The 21,841-nt window shown below is 53.1% G+C and overlaps 1 non-coding gene and 2 pseudogenes across 1 annotated transcript; all 3 read right to left on the bottom strand.

Moving 5' to 3' along the window:
* Positions 1-8,823: 8,823 nt before the first annotated feature.
* Positions 8,824-11,168, bottom strand: LOC146719698 (large subunit ribosomal RNA; annotated as a pseudogene).
* Positions 11,169-12,234: 1,066 nt separating this feature from the next.
* LOC114932315 (5.8S ribosomal RNA) lies at positions 12,235-12,389 on the bottom strand. The gene has a single exon (XR_014926374.1). It is a non-coding gene; the product is annotated as a 5.8S ribosomal RNA (ribosomal RNA).
* An 814-nt stretch (positions 12,390-13,203) lies between these two features.
* Positions 13,204-13,932, bottom strand: LOC146719697 (small subunit ribosomal RNA; annotated as a pseudogene; the record flags this gene model as incomplete).
* Between the last annotated feature and the right edge of the window lie 7,909 nt (positions 13,933-21,841).

The following is a 21,841-nucleotide window of genomic DNA, read 5'->3' as shown; positions in this document are numbered from 1 at the left end:
CTGTGTTTAACGCTATTATGTAAAGCGTACGAGAGAACGACGGAGGCGAGAGTAAACCCCCGACGCCGCCGCCTCTCCTCTTCTTCCTCCTCCTCTCCGTTCAAAAATCCACAAGATCAAAATACTCGTGTTCTTATTCTCCCAAATGTTATGATGCGCGGTCTCGAGAGACCGCGCGATTCACCCTGACGCTAGATCGACGATGGCGATGCTTAGACGTCGAGGACTGTTCTGTCTGGTTCGTACGCGTTTAACCGCACACGACCAGCAATAAGATTTCGCTACGGCGTACAAAGCGAGCGGGAAGAAGCAACTCTTCCCGCAAACTCGTATCCGTGGAGTAGATGCTCGGTAAGCGCGACGATTCCGCTGCTGCGTACGAAACGAGAGGGAACCGCGCGGCCAACACACTAGAGGCGTGCGCGCCACATAAGAGCCATTCGGTCTTGCGACACCGACTCGTGGCAATGCTGTGCTCGTAATAAATAAGTGTGCGTTAATTTTGCGCGCGTTCGGCGACGAACGAGAAGAGCCGCACCGTAATCCCCGGCGAAGAGGAATACGAGACGACGCGAGAGTCGAACGTACGTTCTCGCGAGACACGCAACCTCCAAGCATGAGAAGACTTGGCGGCGGCGCGTTCTGCGACGATCGTATATTATTTTATATATTCGTGGTTTCCAAATCAAACATTTTATATAAATGTTCTCTCCGTGTCAGAGTCGCGACTCGACAAAATCCGTTCTCGACCCGTTCGGGCGATTCTTCGTTTGTCAACGTCGAGAGCGCGACACGTACAATATTAATCTCTCCTACCCTCTTATAGTACCCAACCGACCGGCCAAGCGGTCGGCGACGGTACGGAGAGCGGTCGAAACACGCCGGAGTGGCGAGAGACTCGAGAAAGTACGTTTACGACTCGTCCGGACTCGCTCGACTCGTTCGACGCGCCGAGCGCGACGTATCTCTTATAGTACCCAACCGGCCGGCCAGGCGGTCGGCGACGCACGGTCCTACGCACGGCCGTATGCGAGCGCGAGCGCCGAAAGGCGCGTTCAATCGAGACATAGTCGCGGAGAGCGAACGATCGAAAAGTCCTATTGTACGATAAAATATTATCACGATAGCCGTATGGCGAATGTCAAACAACGATAATTAGCATTAATTAAGAAGGAAACAAACGAAATGCCGGGACAATAAGGTATAAGCACCGACGGTACCTCCGAGCCGGGAGGCACCTCCGGGCCGGGCGGCACCTCCGGGTCGGGCGGCACCTCCGGGCCGGGCGACACCTCCGGGAACCACGGCCGACCGGCGACACCTCCGGGCCGGGCGACACCTCCGGGAACCACGGCCGACCGGCGGCACCTCCGGGCCGGGCGGCACCTCCGGGCCAAGCGACACCTCCGGGAACCATGGCCGACCGGCGGCACTCCGAGCCGGGCGGCACCTCCGGGCCGGGCGACACCTCCGGGAACCACGGCCGACCGGCGACACCTCTCGGGCCGGGCGACACCTCCGGGAACCACGGCCGACCGGCGACACCTCTAGGACGGGCGGCACCTCCGGACGACCGAATGATCTCTCGAAGTCAGACGACCGCCGGCGGTACCTCCGGAACACTTAACGACGATTTACGGCGCCGCAACAAGGAGAGCTACGTAAAAACGTTTCGGACGAAAGTTACTTACTATTCGGCGCTCGCTCGACATGAGGGCGCTGTCCGATTACTAACTCGAAACGTGTCTCTCAAACCCACGTGTCGGAGACATATATTTCGAATTATTACGGATGATACGCAACACGCAAGCTGCGGTGACCGCGATTACGGTACGGAACACTCGCCCGATGCGAAATCACGCGCGCGGCAACCGAGACGGCTCGTTACGGGCGTGATTATACGTGCGGCACCACATAACGGCCGGCGTCAACTTGGGGACGGACGGCACCTCCGGGACGGGCGACACCTCCGGACGACCGAATGATTTTACCAAGTCCGTCGCCCGCCGGCGGTACCTCCGGGGCACTTGACGGCTAGTAGCGCCGCTACGAGGAGATAATGCTACGACTACGGAAATACGTTTCGGACAAAGGTTTCGTACTTTTCGACGCTCCGCACGACCGCGCGACACGATTATTACGATATCTGCTAATTCCCGGCTACCACTCGCCGGATGCACAATCTTCGAGATTCTACGATCGATACGTGGACGAATGCAGGCAGGATGCCGATAAGCGAAGCCGGAGTGTTTGCACGAATAAACTTTCCGATGCGTCCTCATTTAATTAATCTCATTTAGCTCGCTCGTTAGCGGTACAAGCGAGAACTCGGGTACAGGCGCAAGTTCGCTCGCGGCGCGTTGCTCTCGCCGGCGAGCGAGAAATTTTTCCAGGCCCGATAGCGGCGTGTTGCCTTGATTAGCGGGCGACACCTCCGGCGGCACGCGCCGCCCGTAACCCAAGTACGATCGCGGCGTGTTGCTTTCGTTGGCAGGCGACACCTCCGGCGGCACGCGCCGCTCGTAACCCAAGTCCGATCGCGGCGTGTTGCATTCGTTGGCGGGCGACACCTCCGGCGGCACGCGCCGCCCGTAACCCAAGTCCGATCGCGGCGTGTTGCTTTCGTTGGCGGGCGACACCTCCGGCCGCACAAGCCGCTTTTTCCAAGTTCGCTCGCGGCGTGTTGCTTTCGCCGGGCGAACGACAAATTCTTCCAAGTTCGCTCGCGGCGTGTTGCTTTCGCCGGGCGAGCGAGAAATTCATCCAAGTCCGTTCGCGGCGTGTTGCTATCAGCCGGGCGAGCGAGAAATTCATCCAAGTCCGTTCGCGGCGTGTTGCATTCGCCGGCGAGCGAGAAATTCTTCCAAGTCCGTTCGCGGCGTGTTGCTTTCGCCGGGCGAGCGAGAAATTCTTCCAAGTCCGATCGCGGCGTGTTGCTTTCGTTGGCGGGCGACACCTCCGGCGGCACGCGCCGCCCGTACCACAAGTCAGATCGCGGCGTGTTCTTTCGTAGGCGGGCGACACCTCCGGCCGCACAAGCCGCTTTTTCCAAGTTCGCTAGCGGCGTGTTGCTTTCTCCGGGCGAGCGACAAATTCTTCCAAGTCCGTTCGCGGCGTGTTGCTTTCGCCGGGCGAGCGAGAAATTCATCCAAGTCCGTTCGCGGCGTGTTGCTTTCGCCGGGCGAGCGAGAAATTCTTCCAAGTCCGTTCGCGGCGTGTTGCTTTCGCCGGGCGAGCGAGAAATTCTTCCAAGTCCGTTCGCGGCGTGTTGTTTTCGTTGGCGGGCGACACCTCCGGCGGCACGCGCCGCCCGTACCCCAAGTCCGATCGCGGCGTGTTGCTTTCGTTGGCGGGCGACACCTCCGGCCGCACAAGCCGCTTTTTCCAAGTTCGCTCGCGGCGTGTTGCTTTCGCCGGGCGAGCGACAAATTCTTCCAAGTTCGCTCGCGGCGTGTTGCTTTCGCCGGGCGAGCGAGATATTCTTCCAAGTCCGTTCGCGGCGTGTTGCTTTCGCCGGGCGAGCGAGAAATTTATCCAAGTCCGTTCGCGGCGTGTTGCTTTCGCCGGGCGAGCGACAAATTCTTCCAAGTTCGCTCGCGGCGTGTTGCTTTCGCCGGGCGAGCGAGAAATTCTTCCAAGTCCGTTCGCGGCGTGTTGCTTTCGCCGGGCAAGCGAGAAATTCATCCAAGTCCGTTCGCGGCCACATTTCTATCGTTCACGTTTTCTTTCGCTTCATATCTATAGTTATTCCATTCTACGTCCAAGTTTCTTTTCATTTTATTACTCACTCCTTGTTGGATAATTTCCAAGTCTAAAGGCATTATTCCGCTTATTACTTGCATGGCGCTAGTCGACGTCGTTCTATATGCTTTCGTGAGCACTATGAGCAGCGCTCGCTGAGCCGCCAAAATGTGTCTTTTGACTAATACATGTGACACCTTGTCAAACCAGAACGCAGCCGCATACGTAGTAATTGGGGTTGCTACTGCCTTGTATAGTATTCTCAGGTCATGTTTTTTGAGCCCCCACTCGTCCCTTGCGACTCTTCTGATTTGCATCATAAATTTGACTAGTTTGTCTCTTAGGTATCTTGCGTGTGCTATGAAGCTTAATTTGCTGTCAATTAAGACACCAAGGTATCTTACTTCGGAAGCATATTTTATGTTTTGCCGCTCGATTTTTAGCCTGGGCATCCTTTCTTTGTCAAATTTGCCCTTCATCATAAGTGCCGTAGTTTTTGTCGCCGATACTTTCAATTTATGTATCACACACCATTCATTGATAGTTTTTAAGACACGTGCGCCAGTTCTTTCCAGTTCTTGCCTCGAGTTCCCTCGTATTAAAGTCGCTAGGTCATCCGCGTACGCTATTGTCTCTGTATCGCTTATCGTTGTAAGCTCTTGCAGTAACGCATCCATGCAGAAATTCCACATTGCTGGGCCTATGATTGACCCTTGCGGGCAACCCTTCTGCATATATTTATGGGCCTCCTTGAAATTAGATTTTACCACTACTTTTCTTTTACTAAAGTACTTGTCGATAATTCTGATTAAAGTGCTACTACATTTTGCCATGATCAGCCTTTTCTTAATAGCGGGCCACCAAAGGTTATCAAAGGCCCCTTCGATGTCCACAAAGAGGGCCACTACGTATCTCTTGTCAGTGTTCAGACCGTTTCTGAAGGCAATTAGAGCGTCCTCTGTGGAGCACCCTGGTTTAAAGCCAAACTGATTCTTGCACTCCAGGCCCGTCTCCTTGTAACATCTAGTGATTCTACCAATCAAAATTCTCTCAAAGATCTTCGCAAACACTGGTAAGAGTGCAATAGGTCTGTATGAGTTTAATAAGCTTCTGTCCTTCTTGCTATCCTTTAATATTATGCGCAGTGAAGCTATCCTCCATTCCTCGGGAAATGTTTTTTCTCTTAGGCAAATATTTAGCACTTGTCTTATGACTTCCTTGTTGCTTGCCCATACAGCCTTTAGCATCTCTCCTTTTACGCCATCGGCTCCTGGGGCCTTATTCTTCTTGATCCTCTTGATGGCAACCGCCACTTCCTCCTCCGTGATTTCCTGTTCCATATTACTATTACGATATCTTTTATTTTGTGATTTTATTTCTGCGTGTACTTTACCTTCTCCGCCTACATCGTCTGGCGGTACGCATTTATCTAGAAGAGCACTTATCGTCTCCGCCCAGTTATTTGTTTCCTTTCCCGAGGGCAGGGTTAGGGTGCAGAAATAGTTCGGCTTCTTTATCTTATCGCGAACTATTTTGTAAACGATACTCCAGGGATCTTTATTTCCGGCCTTAGTTACAAAGCTTCTCCATGCAGCCGTTTTCTCCTTCTTGATTAGCGAGACATATTTATTTCTGGTTCTTCTGTAGAGTTCCCCATATTCGTTCACGTTTCCTAGATTTAACCTCTTTGCTCTTAGGAGGTGCTTTTTGGCTTTGTTCGCGTGTGATCTAAGTATTTTTAGCTCTTCGGTCCACCACGGAACCGTTTGGTTAGCCAATTTCCTTCTCGGAATAGATCTATCGCATATTTTAAGTAACGTTTTATTGAAGAGCCGCGCTGCCTCGCTGGCTCTACTGCTCTCCAATTTGTTCAGAAAATCTTTGTTAAATTGTGCCTGAATCAATTCATCGAAGGTGTCCCAATTTGCTTTTTTCAGATTATAGCCATTTTGCATGCTCCACTCCGTCCTCCTTAGGGTCTTGTCCCCAATCTCGAAGGCAATAATATTATGGTCACTTGTGGTGCACGCTGTGTCCACCTTCCAGTTTCTTAGTTTACTGGCCAGACCTTCGCTGACGAGTGTAACGTCTATATTCGACTGTCCCCTTTCCGTCGAATACGTATTAGGGTTATTTGGCTTATTCATTATGCAGAGGTTGTGCGACAGGATGAATTCTTCCAGCTCCTTCCCTCTCTCGTCTGTGGTGTCGGAGAACCACCAGTCCGACCTGGCATTTGCGTCCATGGTTACTATAATATTGCACCCAGAGAGTTTTTGTAGGATATTGTCTAGGTCATCTAAGAACGGTTTTATTTCTAAAGAGAATTGGCAATACATGTTAATAATGTAAAGCTGTTCCTGTCCCGCGCAAGCCTGGAAGCACATGATATGTTCGTTTTCCATACTTGTGTTTTGGAAGACGTCCATTTTTCCTTCTCTTACCACTGCGGCGACCCATGCGTCTTTTTTGTCAGGTTGAATGATCCTTAAGCCCGGCGCAGAATATCCTCTTACTCTCCCCTTATAAGAGTAAGGTTCCTGTATACAGAGGATGTCAAAGTTTTGTTCGTTAAATATTAGTTCCAGGTTTACTGCTGCTGCTCGCGATCTTTGCGCATTTATATGGGCTATCTTTATTCCCATGTACGCCGGTCTGAAGACCCCACTTGGTGGCAGCGAATAGGAGAACATCATCAGCATAAGCGATGCTGTTTATACGATGCTCTCCCAGCTGGTATCCGACGTCGGCAGGTATCGATCTCATGATCTCATCCACCACCAGGCAAAATAGCACCGGTGACAGTGGATCCCCCTGCCTGACGCCTCTGCCCGCTTTAGAGAGCTCTGACCTGACACCGCGCACTTCAAACACCGTGCTGCTGTTCGCATAAATGCGCCCGATATAATCGATAAGGCCGTGAGGCAAGCCCAAGCCAGCCAAGGAATTAGTGATCGCCCCATGGCTGACACTATCAAAGGCCTTCGCGAAGTCCAGCGAAGCAACGTGTAGTTCTCGACGACGGGACCTGGCGTCCATTAGCAAGGACGCAAGGACGGCGACATTTTCGCCGCACCCATCGTCGAAACAGCGCTGCCGAAGATCTACAAGCTTGGACTCGCGAAGCCTCTGGGCCAAGATTTTATGCAGATGCCTCACAGCCACGGAGGTAATGGAGATCGGACGGAAATCGCCCGGAAGAGCACACTCGCCCCTCTTGGGTATGAACACCGTCCGACTCACCAGCATGGATACTGGGAATCCTCCGCAATGCAGCACGATGTTGAAGAGGAGAGCTTTGATGGACGCTGGCATCGCTCTCCATAAGCGTACGCTAATGCCGTCCAATCCGGGAGCCGAGTTGAGGGGCAAGTTGATGGCTGCCACCTCCTCGCAGGAGATCGGTGCCCACGTGCCACCCAGCTCACGCTTTGATGGAACTCGCGGAGCCGGAGCGACAGGCACGGAAGCCTGCGCAACAAACGGGCCCCAATGCGCAGACATACGCTGCACATCCGGAACCACGCCTGCATGGTAGGCCCCATCCAAGATCTCCTTGGCCACACGCGACATGTTCGAGCGGAAGAGGCGCTGCACGCGCGCATACTCCGCCCGTCGTCGCGCTTTCTTGCCCGGATTGGCAGCAAAGCGACGCATAGGCGGTCGCAAACGAGAAACAGTCGGAGGGAATACGCCAGTGATCCACGGGCCGACGGCATCAACACTCCGCTGGCCATCCAGCACTCCTAACCCAATCTGAGTCAGGACGCGGGAACTCCATCCCTGGATGGCTTCCACGACTGGGACTAATGCTCGAATAGCGCCGGCAAATGTGCCATACGCATCGCCCCAGCCGGGAGAAGATGGTGAAAGCGGAGGCGAGCCTGGTGACCCACGCGGAGAGATGGCTGACGCTTGAGGGGAGGCCGAAGGACTGGATCCACCAGCGGAAAGAAAAAAACTATCTCCCGACGTGGCGGACAGATCCTCCAGAGCGGCGGCAACAAGGCGTCGGTACCCACCGTTTTTCCGCATACCCTTGATAGCATCAAGGGAGCGGTTCGGAACAACGGTGAGCAGATGTTGGTTGATAAACCGAACGCCTCGATAAACCGCCAAGGCCTCTTCCCTCGCCATCATGCGCTGTTCTTCAGCGCTCCACTGGCGCTTCACCCTCTCGACGTTAATTTCCTCGTTGTATATGGCCTCGTGCGCCCGACGGCGATGAAGACCGAGTCCGTTCTTGGTGCTGAACGCGCGATTGCAATGAGGGCACGGGTACGGCAAGGCATGCGGGGACTCAGGGGCAGGGACAGCCGAGGGCGGTTGTCGACGACGAGCCGCAGCGGGAGGCTGTCGCGAAGGACCAGGGCTGGGTTCAGGAGAGGAGGACGAATGCACGACAGGACCGGCGGCCCGAGGCTGCCGCCAGGAGAGAATATCCTTTTTCCTTTGAAGTGCCTGTCGTATGTCGGCTCGAGGGGCTGGCAACCCCACGAACCCAAGCGAGGCGCAAGCGCCCCGCCAAGCCAGAGCCCCGTTGGCCGCCGGTCGAAATTTTCGCCAGCGTTGCCCGACTCTCACCACGAGGAGGTGGGGATGGCACATGGATCCGCCGGTCGCCCGGACGGAGTCCTTAAGAGAGTCATAGTTACTCCCGCCGTTTACCCGCGCTTGCTTGAATTTCTTCACGTTGACATTCAGAGCACTGGGCAGAAATCACATTGCGTCAACACCCGCGAGGGCCATCGCAATGCTTTGTTTTAATTAGACAGTCGGATTCCCCTAGTCCGTGCCAGTTCTGAGCTGAGCGTTGAATGGCGGCCGAAGAGGACGACCACGACGGCTCGCGCCGCCACGGAAGCCTCGCAGCAAGGAAGATCCGCGGGAGGCCAAGGCACGGGACCGAGCTCGGATCCCGGGACCGGCGCGAGAACGCCGACCGTTCACCTCGCCCAGGCCCGGCACGTCAGCCAGACCCGCTTCCCGACCAAGCCCGACACGCCCCGCTCCTCAGAGCCAATCCTTATTCCGAAGTTACGGATCCAATTTGCCGACTTCCCTTACCTACATTATTCTATCGACTAGAGGCTCTTTACCTTGGAGACCTGCTGCGGATATGGGTACGAACCGGCGCGACACCTCCACGTGGCCCTCTCCTGGATTTTCAAGGTCCGAGGGGAAGATCCGGACACCGCCGCAACTGCGGTGCTCTTCGCGTTCCAAACCCTATCTCCCTGCTAGAGGTTTCCAGGGAACTCGAACGCTTATACAGAAAAGAAAACTCTTCCCGGATCTCCCGACGGCGTCTCCAGGTCATTTTGGGTTACCCCGACGAACACTCTTACGAGGGCCCGAATTGTATGCGGTTCCGCTGCCGGGTTCCGGAATAGGAACCGGATTCCCTTTCGCCCGACGGGCGTGTGTCTTTCGTATAATATTTATTATTATTTCTCGACACTCGAGTATATTGTACGCCGTCATTGACATAGGATTTCTCCTAGGGCTTAGGATCGACTGACTCGTGTGCAACGGCTGTTCACACGAAACCCTTCTCCACGTCAGTCCTCCAGGGCCTCGCTGGAGTATTTGCTACTACCACCAAGATCTGCACCGACGGCGGCTCCAGGCAGGCTCGCGCCCAGACCCTTCTGCGCTCACCGTCGCGACCCTCCTACTCGTCAGGGCTTCGTGACGACGCGAGAGAAGACTAACGCCCGCTCCCGGTTGCCGCCCCACTTGCCGCTGACGGCAGAGTATAGGCTCGACGCTTCAGCGCCATCCATTTTCAGGGCTAGTTGCTTCGGCAGGTGAGTTGTTACACACTCCTTAGCGGATTCCGACTTCCATGGCCACCGTCCTGCTGTCTTAAGCAACCAACGCCTTTCATGGTGTCCCATGAGCGTCGAGTTGGGCGCCTTAACTCTGCGTTTGGTTCATCCCACAGCGCCAGTTCTGCTTACCAAAAATGGCCCACTTGGCACTCTGATCCGAAGATGCTCGTGGCTTCATAATTCAAGAAAGCCAGAGATCTCACCCATTTAAAGTTTGAGAATAGGTTGAGGTCGTTTCGGCCCCAAGGCCTCTAATCATTCGCTTTACCAGATGAGACTCGCGCGCGTTCCGTGCGGAACGGCCGAGTGCCAGCTATCCTGAGGGAAACTTCGGAGGGAACCAGCTACTAGATGGTTCGATTAGTCTTTCGCCCCTATACCCAGTTCCGACGATCGATTTGCACGTCAGAATCGCTACGGACCTCCATCAGGGTTTCCCCTGACTTCGTCCTGACCAGGCGGCATAGTTCACCATCTTTCGGGTCCCAACGTGTACGCTCTGGGTGCGCCTCTTCTCGCGATGAGAACGAGACGCCCCGGGAGTGCGAGGCCGCATCGCGACGCGGCCCATCCTCCCTAGGTCGACGGCCAGGGCCGACCTTCACTTTCATTACGCCTTTAGGTCTCGCGACAAGTCCCAATGACTCGCGTACATGTTAGACTCCTTGGTCCGTGTTTCAAGACGGGTCCTAAGAGTACCCAAAGCAGTAGCGTCGCCGACCGGTATCGGTCTCCCGCGAGACCGCGGGAGACGTTCGCAGGCCTGTCGAAGGTGTACCGTACTGTAACCAACAGCGGGCCAGGACCGGGGACGGCGCGAAGTCCGTAACCTCCGAGTACCGTGGCGCGCGCTTGCGACGGTCTCGACGCACCGTGAATAGTGCGGCCTGATACCTTGCGCGTACCGCCGAGCAGCCGGCCGGGCGACCGAGGGTTTGTCTGTCGCGTGCCGTTTTACCGGCGACGCGACAGACACCGCACCCGGGCCGTAGACCGACACCCAGCGGGTCGCGACGTTCTACTTGGGGAGAAGTGCACGACGACGAGCGCCGGACATCGGCGCACGGTAGCGTGCCCGCGCGCGAGCCGCAAGGACTCCGCGGGACATCGCCGACCGACGCGAAGCCAGCGCCGCTGACGATGAATCTCCCCGTTCGATCTTTTGGGTTTCTTAGGTTTACCCCTGAACGGTTTCACGTACTCTTGAACTCTCTCTTCAAAGTTCTTTTCAACTTTCCCTCACGGTACTTGTTCGCTATCGGTCTCGTGGTCGTATTTAGCCTTAGATGGAGTTTACCACCCACTTAGAGCTGCACTCTCAAGCAACCCGACTCTAAGGAGAGATCCTCCCGAGGCGCGCACCGGTCGCTACGGGCCTGGCACCCTCTACGGGTAAGTGGCCCCATTCAAGATCAAGATGGACTTGGACGCGACGCGGCACCTCGGGATAAGCGGATCCTCCCAAACACCACATTTCCCTGCGGCGGAACCGCGGGATTCGGTGCTGGGCTCTTTCCTGTTCGCTCGCCGCTACTAAGGAAATCCTGGTTAGTTTCTTTTCCTCCGCTTAATAATATGCTTAAATTCAGCGGGATAATCTCGCCTGCTCTGAGGTCGTCGCATAGTGAGTTTTCGTAGCCGTTTGCCTCCTCCGCGTCGCTCATCGTCGTCTCTCCTCTATAATATATATTATAAGAGGGAGAGAGAGAGAGAGCGTCGAACGAGAGAGCAGCAGCGGCAGCACTACGAAATACGCGAGAAGGCAAATCGCCGGGGCGCTAACCGCACACACACTCGTTGGTGGTAATGGAGACGATATATCGCGGGGTTCGAGATTCTCGGCTCTCCCTTCTCTTTTATATACGAAATTCGGGCGGAATCGATTCGACGAGTACACGACGCGGCGGGCGCGCCGGTCCCCTTTTTTCGCTTTACGAAAATTTCGTGGACTCGGACACGCGGTCGGCTCGCGATTCAAAACCCTTCTCCGTAAAGAGGTAAAGGATTACGAATGCTCTCTCCGCCGGACGACGACGCGCCGTATATTTCTCCGTAATACCGTTATGTGTGCGGGCAAGGGCGCCTCGGCATAAGACGCGCGAGCGCTATCGCACCGAGAGACGCGGCACAGAGTGCGAGAGCAGTCCGGTCAGTCTGTGTGATGTACGGAGAGGAGAGACGGTGAGACAAGCGCTACCTACTTTCGGGAGACAACGACGCACGCGCCGCTCTAGAGAAAGCGGTGCCATTCACCGTTCTGACCCATTTTTTGGCCGTTTGTTGCTCCCTTCGCGCGCGCTCTTACTCTCATCCCATTTCTCCTCGGCTCTCGCGTACACACACGACTTGGATACACAAACACGCTCCCCCTCTTAATTCGCGCAGCATTCTCTGGGCGCGCGTTCGCCAACGTTTTACACGCTTGTGCGCTTCTCCTCCTCATTATTATTATTATTTCGGTGTGTCATTTCAGACGACGCCAGGATTTGCACCGCGGCCGGTCGGCGCGGCACAGACACCTCGGGCGAACGTCCAACGATCGCTCGTACGCCCATTGTAAGCGTTGCACAGGGCACAGGCGACGCGCGCGCCATTCTCTGGTCGCCCGCGTCGTGGCCGTGCGCGCTTTTCGGGCGCAAGCAGTTTAGGGGTACTAAAACGACCCTCAGCCAGGCGTGGTCCGGGAATTGTATCCGTGGACCGCAATGTGCGTTCGAAATGTCGATGTTCATGTGTCCTGCAGTTCACAAGTTGACGCGCAATTAGCTGCGTTCTTCATCGACCCACGAGCCAAGTGATCCACCGTTCAGGGTAATCGTTCGAAATTTTTGCGTTCGCGAAGAAACGCGCTTCTCGTTCAACCATCGTGGTCTCTTCTCTCGGACGAGAGAGAGAGAGAGATAATCGTGGTGGCTCTTCGATCAGCCTGTCCGCGCGCGTCCGAGGACGCGCGCGGACCGCCGCCTCCCGCCAGGGAAGGCTACGGCACAAAGATAGAGTTGTGTGTTTCTCGTTCGGAGCGTCTCTCCCGCAACGGGAGAGCCGGGGCGGAAGCTCTTTGAAGAAACCGTCGGACCGACACAGTTGACAGATTGGTCGAAATATCATCGATCCCTTCTCTGTGTTATATATATATATTATAATAATATATGGGGGTCCTCTCGCTCGGCACTCGCGGTCGCACACCGTGTGTTCTCGGCACGCTGACCGCTGCCCCGCGACAACGGGGAGGGCGCGCGTCGACGAACGTCGTGGGTGCTGCACACACGCGTGCGCGGGCATAGGTTACCACCGGTTCGCGCTCAACGCCGAATCGACGCTCTGTGTGTGTGTGTGGCCGGAGAATGGCACACACACGAGCGTGATCGCGAAGCGTCTCGCTCCGAATCGTCGTCGAACACCGCCGGGCGCGCTGCTCTGCTTGCCGACTACTTTCGGTCAGAGAGGCGCGACGGCGTCCGTCGTTATATCAAAACACAACAACAAATTCCGTCAAATCCGTTATTTTCTTTTTCTCTGAGAGCGCCTTTTCAGCGCGTCCATTCAGTCGCCGACTGCTGCGAGCGCGCGTCTCTCCCAAAAGAGAGGACTCTCGACGCAGAGCAGGACCTCCGGAACGTTAATGATCCTTCCGCAGGTTCACCTACGGAAACCTTGTTACGACTTTTACTTCCTCTAAATGATCAAGTTTGGTCATCTTCCCGGCAACATCGGCAATGCCGAGACATTGCCGCGCACCAGTCCGAAGACCTCACTAAATCATTCAATCGGTAGTAGCGACGGGCGGTGTGTACAAAGGGCAGGGACGTAATCAACGCGAGCTTATGACTCGCGCTTACTGGGAATTCCTCGTTCATGGGGAACAATTGCAAGCCCCAATCCCTAGCACGAAGGAGGTTCAGCGGGTTACCCGGGCCTTTCGGCCAGGGAACACACGCTGATTCCTTCAGTGTAGCGCGCGTGCGGCCCAGAACATCTAAGGGCATCACAGACCTGTTATTGCTCAATCTCGTGCGGCTAGAAGCCGCCTGTCCCTCTAAGAAGATTTGTTTGTACGTTGGTAGTAAAAACCCGCCAGGCGAAGCCGGGGGCCTTCGCGATACCATAAGGTACGCCTATTTAGCAGGCTAGAGTCTCGTTCGTTATCGGAATTAACCAGACAAATCGCTCCACCAACTAAGAACGGCCATGCACCACCACCCACCGAATCAAGAAAGAGCTATCAATCTGTCAATCCTTCCGGTGTCTGGGCCTGGTGAGGTTTCCCGTGTTGAGTCAAATTAAGCCGCAGGCTCCACTCCTGGTGGTGCCCTTCCGTCAATTCCTTTAAGTTTCAGCTTTGCAACCATACTTCCCCCGGAACCCAAAAGCTTTGGTTTCCCGGAAGCTGCCCGCCGAGTCATCGGAGGAACTTCGGCGGATCGCTAGCTGGCATCGTTTATGGTTAGAACTAGGGCGGTATCTGATCGCCTTCGAACCTCTAACTTTCGTTCTTGATTAATGAAAACATTTTTGGCAAATGCTTTCGCTTCTGTCCGTCTTGCGACGATCCAAGAATTTCACCTCTAACGTCGCAATACGAATGCCCCCATCTGTCCCTATTAATCATTACCTCGGGGTTCCGAAAACCAACAAAATAGAACCGAGGTCCTATTCCATTATTCCATGCACGCAGTATTCAGGCAAAGGTAGCCTGCTTTAAGCACTCTAATTTGTTCAATGTAAACGTACCGGCCCGACTCGACACTCAGTAAAGAGCACCGCGACGGGATATTAGTTGGGCCGCCCCTCGCGAGGCTAAGCCCACCGGTAGGACGTCCCACATCACGCCAGTTAAACACCGCGAGCGGTGAACCGACGGTGTGCGACACAGATTCAACTACGAGCTTTTTAACCGCAACAACTTTAATATACGCTATTGGAGCTGGAATTACCGCGGCTGCTGGCACCAGACTTGCCCTCCAATGGATCCTCGTTAAAGGATTTAAAGTGTACTCATTCCGATTACGGGGCCTCGGATGAGTCCCGTATCGTTATTTTTCGTCACTACCTCCCCGTGCCGGGAGTGGGTAATTTGCGCGCCTGCTGCCTTCCTTGGATGTGGTAGCCGTTTCTCAGGCTCCCTCTCCGGAATCGAACCCTGATTCCCCGTTACCCGTTCCTCATCGGAGGAACTTCGGCGGATCGCTAGCTGGCATCGTTTATGGTTAGAACTAGGGCGGTATCTGATCGCCTTCGAACCTCTAACTTTCGTTCTTGATTAATGAATGAGGGAGAGAATGAGAGCGTTGCGGAAGTGAGTGAGATAGCGTGTATGAGAGTAATTGGTGCGAGACTCCGTAAATTCCTGTTTACGGAGACGAACAAAATTTCTAAGAGTGCGAGTGAGAAAATACTGGACATTGTGGGAGAATATGAGGAACAGATGATGAAAATGTTGTGCAAAAATGAGAGAATACAGGGGAAACTGGATGAGTGTATGCGTCAAGCGAGTCGGGATTTAGCCTACGGCGGAAGTGGAATGATCTATGCGAGCGTGAGTGCGAAAAATGTTGAAAAGAGCGTGATTGAAAAGGTACAGGAAGTGAATGTGAAAACGAGTGAAAACGAAAGAGAAGAGTTATGCGGTAATAGTGAGAGCGGATGATGCAAGTGCGAGTGTGACAAGTGAGGAAGTAAAGGAGAGAATGATGAAGCATGTGAGCAAGTCACTGAATGTGCGTGTGAAAGCGGTGAGGAAAGTGAGGAATGGAGGTGTAGCGATTGAGACGATGAGCGAGAGTGAGTTGAAAAGGATAAGAGAGTGTCGGTCAGTTTAAGAATGCTGGCCTAAAGGTTGAGCTGCCTTGCAAGATAGGCCCAAAGATCATCTTGTACGATGTGCCGAATGATATGGAGAGTGAAGTGTTAATGAGAGAAATGTATGAGAGGAGCTTGAAAGGGCGAGTGGATGAGAGAGTATTTATGGAACGTGTGCGTGTTGTGAGTAGGAATGCGAAGAAAGATGCAACCTGCGGAAATGTGATATTAGAAGTTACGAGTGCAATAAGAAATGTGCTCTGTAGTGTCGGACGAGTGTTTGTGCATTGGAAGGCCTTTAGGGTGAAAGAGTTTTTCAGTGTGCTGAGGTGCCACAAGTGCTTCGCATTTGGGCACATGATGCGGCAATGCACCGAAAAGGAAAGACTGTGCCAAAAATGCGGATGTGTAGGACACATGATGAGAGATTGTAAAAAGGAAAGTGTGTGTAGAAACTGTAAGCTGAAAGGGAGCAAATGTGATCACTCGGTTCTGTCCGAAGTGTGTCCGGAATACGTGAGAGCGTTAGAAAGAGAGAAAGCGAGAATAAATGACGAATGAATGGTGCGTGAATGTGGTGCAGTATAACTGCCAGAGAGCGTATGCGGTTATGTGTGATCTGGGTGAGATGATGCGCGAACGTCGAGTGAGTGTAGCACTGCTGCAAGAACCGTATGAAAGGCATGGACGTGTGGTGGGCTTGCCCATAGGTATGGATGTGATTGTGTGCGAAAGTGGGACGATGAAAGCAGCAGTGGTGGTAAATGACTCTAGGTTAGACGTGATGTGCGTGAGAGAGTGTACGAATAAGCTTGGAGTGAGTGTGTGGTTGAAGGGGGACTTTGGCGAAATGTATGTGGTGTCCATGTATTGCCAGTATGGTAAGTGTATCGAGCCGTACTTGGCGTACATGGACAGAGTATGTGAGACGGCCGGGAGAAAGCGTCTGCTGATAGGTATGGATGCGAATGCCGTCTCTCCCTTGTGGTATAGCAAGGGTGGAGGCAGCAGAGAGAGTGAAGCGCGTGGTAGAGTGATTGAGGAATGGATGATTGCGAGCGGGATGAATGTTGTTGAATGAGCCAAGCGAGTTTTACTCGTTCAGCGGGCCGAATGGGGAGAGTGACATCGATGTCACTTTCGTGAACGGCGTGAATGGAGGGTGCCGGTATGAGTGGGAAGTAAAGCCGACTGGGGAGTGAGTGACCATAACGTATTGTATGTAATACGGATGGTACACAGAGAGAATGTAGGTACGAATGAGGGCATGCGTAGATGGGTGTGCAAGGACGTAGACTGGGAAGGATATATGTGTGATATGCTAGAGAGTGCGTTAGAGGATGCAGCGAGCGCCATAGACGAAGCGGATGCGCAGAGCTGTGTAGAGCGAATGATGAAATGGATCCATAGTGCGAATGATCGATGGATGAAGAGGTGTAAACCTGTGTATGCTAGGAAGCTTGTGTGGTGGACGGATGAGCTTGAGAAACTGAAGAAGGCTGTAGGAAGGAGCAGACGTGCCTACCAGCGTGCGAGAAAGAGGAATGGAAGCAGAGTGGAAGAAAGAATGAATGAATATAAGTATGTTTTGCGGGAGTATAAGGAGGAAATGCGAAGAGTGAAAGAGGAAAATTGGAAGCGATTTGTGTGCGTGACTGGGAAGAGGGATCCATGGAACGATGTATATAAGGTGTGCATGGGAAAGCGTGATAGGGTAAGATTAAGTGGCATAAAAGTGGGTGATAGAGTGACGAGTACATGGAAAGAAAGCGCGGATGAGCTAATGAAGAGATTCTTCCCGGCAGCAAGGACGAACGTGGCGATAGACGCCAGGGGAGACGTGAGGGAGGAAGAAAGGCAGTTTGAATGGAGCGAAGTGGATGTGGCAGTGAAATTGATGAAAGTGGGTAAGGCACCTGGTATGGATGGTGTGAGTGCTGAGATGTTGCGAGCGATTTGGCGTGCTGTCCCGGTATGGATGAAAAGAATGTATGATGTATGTTTGAATACAGCGTGTTTCCCCCCGGCGTGGAAGACTGCGCGGGTAGTAGTGTTATTGAAGGCTCCCGATAAACCTAGGTCGGACCCTGGGTCTTATAGGCCCATTTGACTGCTGTCCGTGCTGGGGAAAGTGTTGGAGCGAATGATGGTTGGAAGACTCGAGCGAACGATGGGTGGAAGAATGTGTGACGCCCAGTACGGATTCGTAAGGAATCGGTCGACCGAGGATGCATGGAATCGAGTGCATGACTGGGTGAATGGGTCGGAGAGAAAGTATGTGTTAGGAGTGTTCGTGGACTTCAAAGGAGCGTTTGATAACCTAGAGTGGGAATGTGTGATCGAGAAATTGCGTGAGGTTGAATGTGAAGAAATTGAATTATGGAAGAGCTATTTTAGCGGCAGGCGTGTATGCATGATGGGTGCGTGTGACACAGTGTGGAAAGACGTAAAGCGTGGCTGCCCGCAGGGCTCCATCTGTGATCCATTTATATGGAACCTAATGATGGATGAACTGTTGTGGCGGCTGCGTGAGAGTGAATGTAAAGTGGTTGCGTACGCGGATGACTTGTTGTTGGTCGTGGAAGGACAGAGCCGAGCGGAGTTGGAGAGAAAGGGTACTAAGTGGATGAGAATGGTGTACGAATGGGGAGTGAAAGTAGGTGTGAGTGTGTCTGAGAACAAGACTGTGATGATGTTGATGAAAGGTAGTATGGCTGGGACGAGGCCTCCCAATGTACGAGTGAATGATAGATGCGTGAGGTATGCGAGGAGCGTGAAATATCTGGGTGTTTGTGTGAGTAAAAGGATGAACTACAGGTTGCATCTGGAGTGTCTGAGAAAGAAATGTATGAATGTGGTGGGAAAATTAAGACGCGTGTTGAGAAGTGAGTGGGGTTTGCGAAAGAAAGCTGTGACTGTGTTGTATAAAGGTCTGTTCATGTCGTGTGTGATGTATGGAGCGAGTGTATGGTATGGAGTGATGAGATTTGAATATGCGAGGGAGCTCATAAATAGGTGCCAGCGAGTGGTGTTGAGTGCGTGTCTGAATGTATGTAGAACGGTCTCCACGGCGGCCATGCAAGTCCTTATGGGTGGCTTGCCGTGGGACCTGGAGTGCGTGAGAAGAGGAGTGTTGTATAAGGTGAGAAAGGGAATTAGTATGAGTGAGTATGATGTAGTGAATGATAGTGACTTGCGTGAGAGAGGTGTGGAAGGATGTATGGAATTGGTGAGTGAAAGGCTGTATGAGATGTGGCAGAATAGATGGAATAAGTGCGAGAAAGGAAGAGTGACGTATGAATTTATAAAGAATGTAAGGTTCGCGGGTGAGTGCCGAGAGTTCGAGCCTAGCTTGAGCCTGGGCTATATCCTGACAGGGCATGGAAGTTTGAATGAATTCCTGTATAAGCGTGGTCTGTCTGAGAGTGAGAGCTGTGCATGCGGAGCGGAGAGAGAGAATTAAAAGCATGTGTTGGTTGAGTGTCCAATGTATGGTGATGTGAGGAACCTGAGTGAGTGGGGTGTGATTGTGCGAGAGAATGGCAGTGTGGATGTGAGTCGCATGTTGGAATGTAAGGAAAGGTATGAAAGTGTTGGTGTGTATGCGAAGATTGTATTTCAGAGAAGGAGGGCGATGCTGAAAGGAGGATAAGAAAAGCCGATGTTCCCGAGGAACATAGGCCGACCACTGCCTGGGAGGTGTAGGCCTCCGAAAGCTGGGAGTGGTCTCGGCCACGAAGATCCAACCAGTGATCTTGACTGGTACCACGGGAGTCGGGTTGCCCAGGGGGATTCGTCCCTCGTCCCGGCAATTGAGGTCGGACTCGTGGGGGTAGTGGTTGAAGCCGCATGCTGGTTAGGGGCTCTCGGGCCTCGACGGGTGAGCAGCGTATCTGCTCGGGCACCAGTCCTGCACAGCTGGTAGAGCGTTGGACAGGCGCTCGCCCCAACCGGTGGGTTGCCGAAGAGTCCTACAAACTCGGAGGCGCTACTGGTAGTTCCTGGCCTGCTGGAACGAGCTGATTGGGCTTATCCCAATTCCGCACCCATGGGGGTCGTGTGATTAAGCTCTCTGAGCAGGTACCGCACGTTAAATCAACCACGGACATCTGTTCCTATCTACTTTCCCCAGGAGGCTACTGACGATTCGACAGTAGTACGGGCATGACGCACCCGGGGCCCCGAGGTCCCTTTCAAGCCAGGATGGGAGGCATCGTGTCTGGGGCTGCATGGCCGCGGGAAGGTTAAGTTGCGCGACCGCAAACGATCCCCCAGGGGCACCTGGCGCAACCTCTGTGGTATATAAGTCGCCTTACCCAGGTGATGGAGGCTCTGCCTGAGTGGACAAACCTGCCATACTCATGGGATATACATGGAAAGAACAAAACTCAAACAAAAACACAAAAACTTGGCTGATACTTTGGTAACGACTAATGCTGGCACGAAAGTAACCGAAACTCTGAACGCCGAAAAAGAGAGAAAAAGAGAATTGCTGTTTGCGCGAAGGGGATCTGTAAGTAGATCACCACCTTCTTCGGGTAGTATCCAAAAAGACACTGAAGAGACGCATGAAGGGAACACAAGGCTGAGTGATTCTGAAAATGAGAAGGATGGATATGAAAGATTAGAACAGAGCACAGGAGTAAATGAAGTAGAGGAGATGATGGAGACAAAGGAACAGCTCGAGACATTCATGTTTAATGATAACAACAAAATAACAAAATCTGCAATAAAATACATATTGTCCAAATGGGCAGTACTAGAAAATAGACTACATAATGTAGTTTTAGAAAAAGAAAAATGGAAAGCTGCTTACCAAGCTGTTGCTGACTTGAGGCCTAAAGGACTCTCCTATGCCAATGTTACGGCAGGAACTCCAAGGACTGCTACAGGTGCTGTAAAAGAAAAAGAAAGGAGGTCAGATACTACGCACAAAGTAGTACTAATTAAACCTATAAAAGAAGACGAAGATGCGAGAACGAATAGTGAAATAAAGAAGGAGGTTATAAAGGAACTGACAAGTACAAATAAAAGGCTGAGGATAAAGGCAATAAGGCAAATGAGAGGAAAAGGAGTAGTGGTGGAGGTGGATGAAAGAGACGGGGACTTTGTGAAAAGAATAAACCTAACAACAAAGAAATTGAAAGTAGAGGAGCCAAGGAAAATAAATCCTACTCTTATAATTTATGACGTAGACAGGGAATATAAGTTTGAAGATCTCAAAGAAGATTTCATACTTAAAAACTGTGACGATCCGGATCCAATCGAAATAGAAGAATACAAAAAGGATTGTGTGGGAGTAACTATGACTCTCTCGGTCCTCAAAGCAACACGCTGCGATGGTACTTAGAGAGAGTCGTGGTTGGTTCGTGATGCGCCAACGAAGTCCTCTAGTAAGGACCTTCAGCCTCTCACGTCCAAGTTGTACCTCCACCTCCTTGTGGTGCTCCCGGAAACGGCCTACTTTGAAAGTTTAAACTCGGTAGGTGTCGACTAAGAGAGTGTACAGCGAAGTGCGCCCCTAAGGGCTTCGGCCCATGCGCCTACGGTCATGGTGAGTTGTGGGGCTAAGAAAGACCGGGGTTTCTTGGGGGGCTCTCGGTTGTCAATCCGTTTGCCCCCTACACGCAGTTAATTATGGAGAGAAATTTGAATGAGAATACTGTCCCGGGTTCTCGGATGGCCCGGGACTGCGTGCGAGTGCTCGCTTGAGTGAGAGCGCGAGAGGTGCGGAGGACCCTGACGGGGTCGCAGCTGTCCGTCGCAAACCACTATAAGGACCAGCCAGGCTGAAGTGGACAGCCTAGAGGAGGAAATGGTCAGCTGTGAGCAGTGTTCGGCGAGGTTCCGGAACATGCGTGGTCTTGGTGTCCACAAAGTACGTGCTCACCCACTACAAGCCAACAGTGCTATCAATGTTGACCGCGTAAAGGCCAGATGGTCAGTTGAGGAAACTAGACTCATGGCACGCGCTGAGGCTGAAGGCACCTTAGCCGGGGAGCTTTTCATTAACCAGTATCTGGAGACAAGGTTCCCCAATAGGAGTCTCGAAGGGTAAACGTGCACAGGAGCCTTACCGAGTGATGGTTAGAGACTTCTGCCAAGAGATCCAATCGCGTCGCGCGATTGTGATCGATGAGGGCGATAGGGATGGTGCGGTGATGACACGAAGCCGACACCATTCCTGCGGCCACTGAGGCTAGTACTGACGATCAAAGCGCACATCAGCCTTCCCCTGAACAAAGTTCTCAGAGGCTGCGGGACAAGATACAATCACTCGTGAGCAGAGTGCGGCGTTCCGTAGCTACGAGGCTGATACTCTTGCTGGCACGGCAAGAGATGCTCTGACGGCGGGGGAGGGTCGACGTCTTGGCTATCGAGAGATGGCTGGGCGATGGCTGGGCCATCTTGCCCTCGGCCGCTACAAGTGCGCCCGTCCGAAACGCGTTTCGGCAAAGAGGACACTT

This window comes from Nylanderia fulva, unplaced genomic scaffold (assembly GCF_048542155.1).
Source record: "Nylanderia fulva isolate GAGA-0341 unplaced genomic scaffold, ASM4854215v1 Scaffold898, whole genome shotgun sequence".
NCBI classification, from domain to species: Eukaryota; Metazoa; Arthropoda; class Insecta; order Hymenoptera; family Formicidae; genus Nylanderia; species Nylanderia fulva.
Note: the sequence above shows the minus strand (reverse complement) of the source record. Positions and strands in the feature narration are given on the sequence as shown.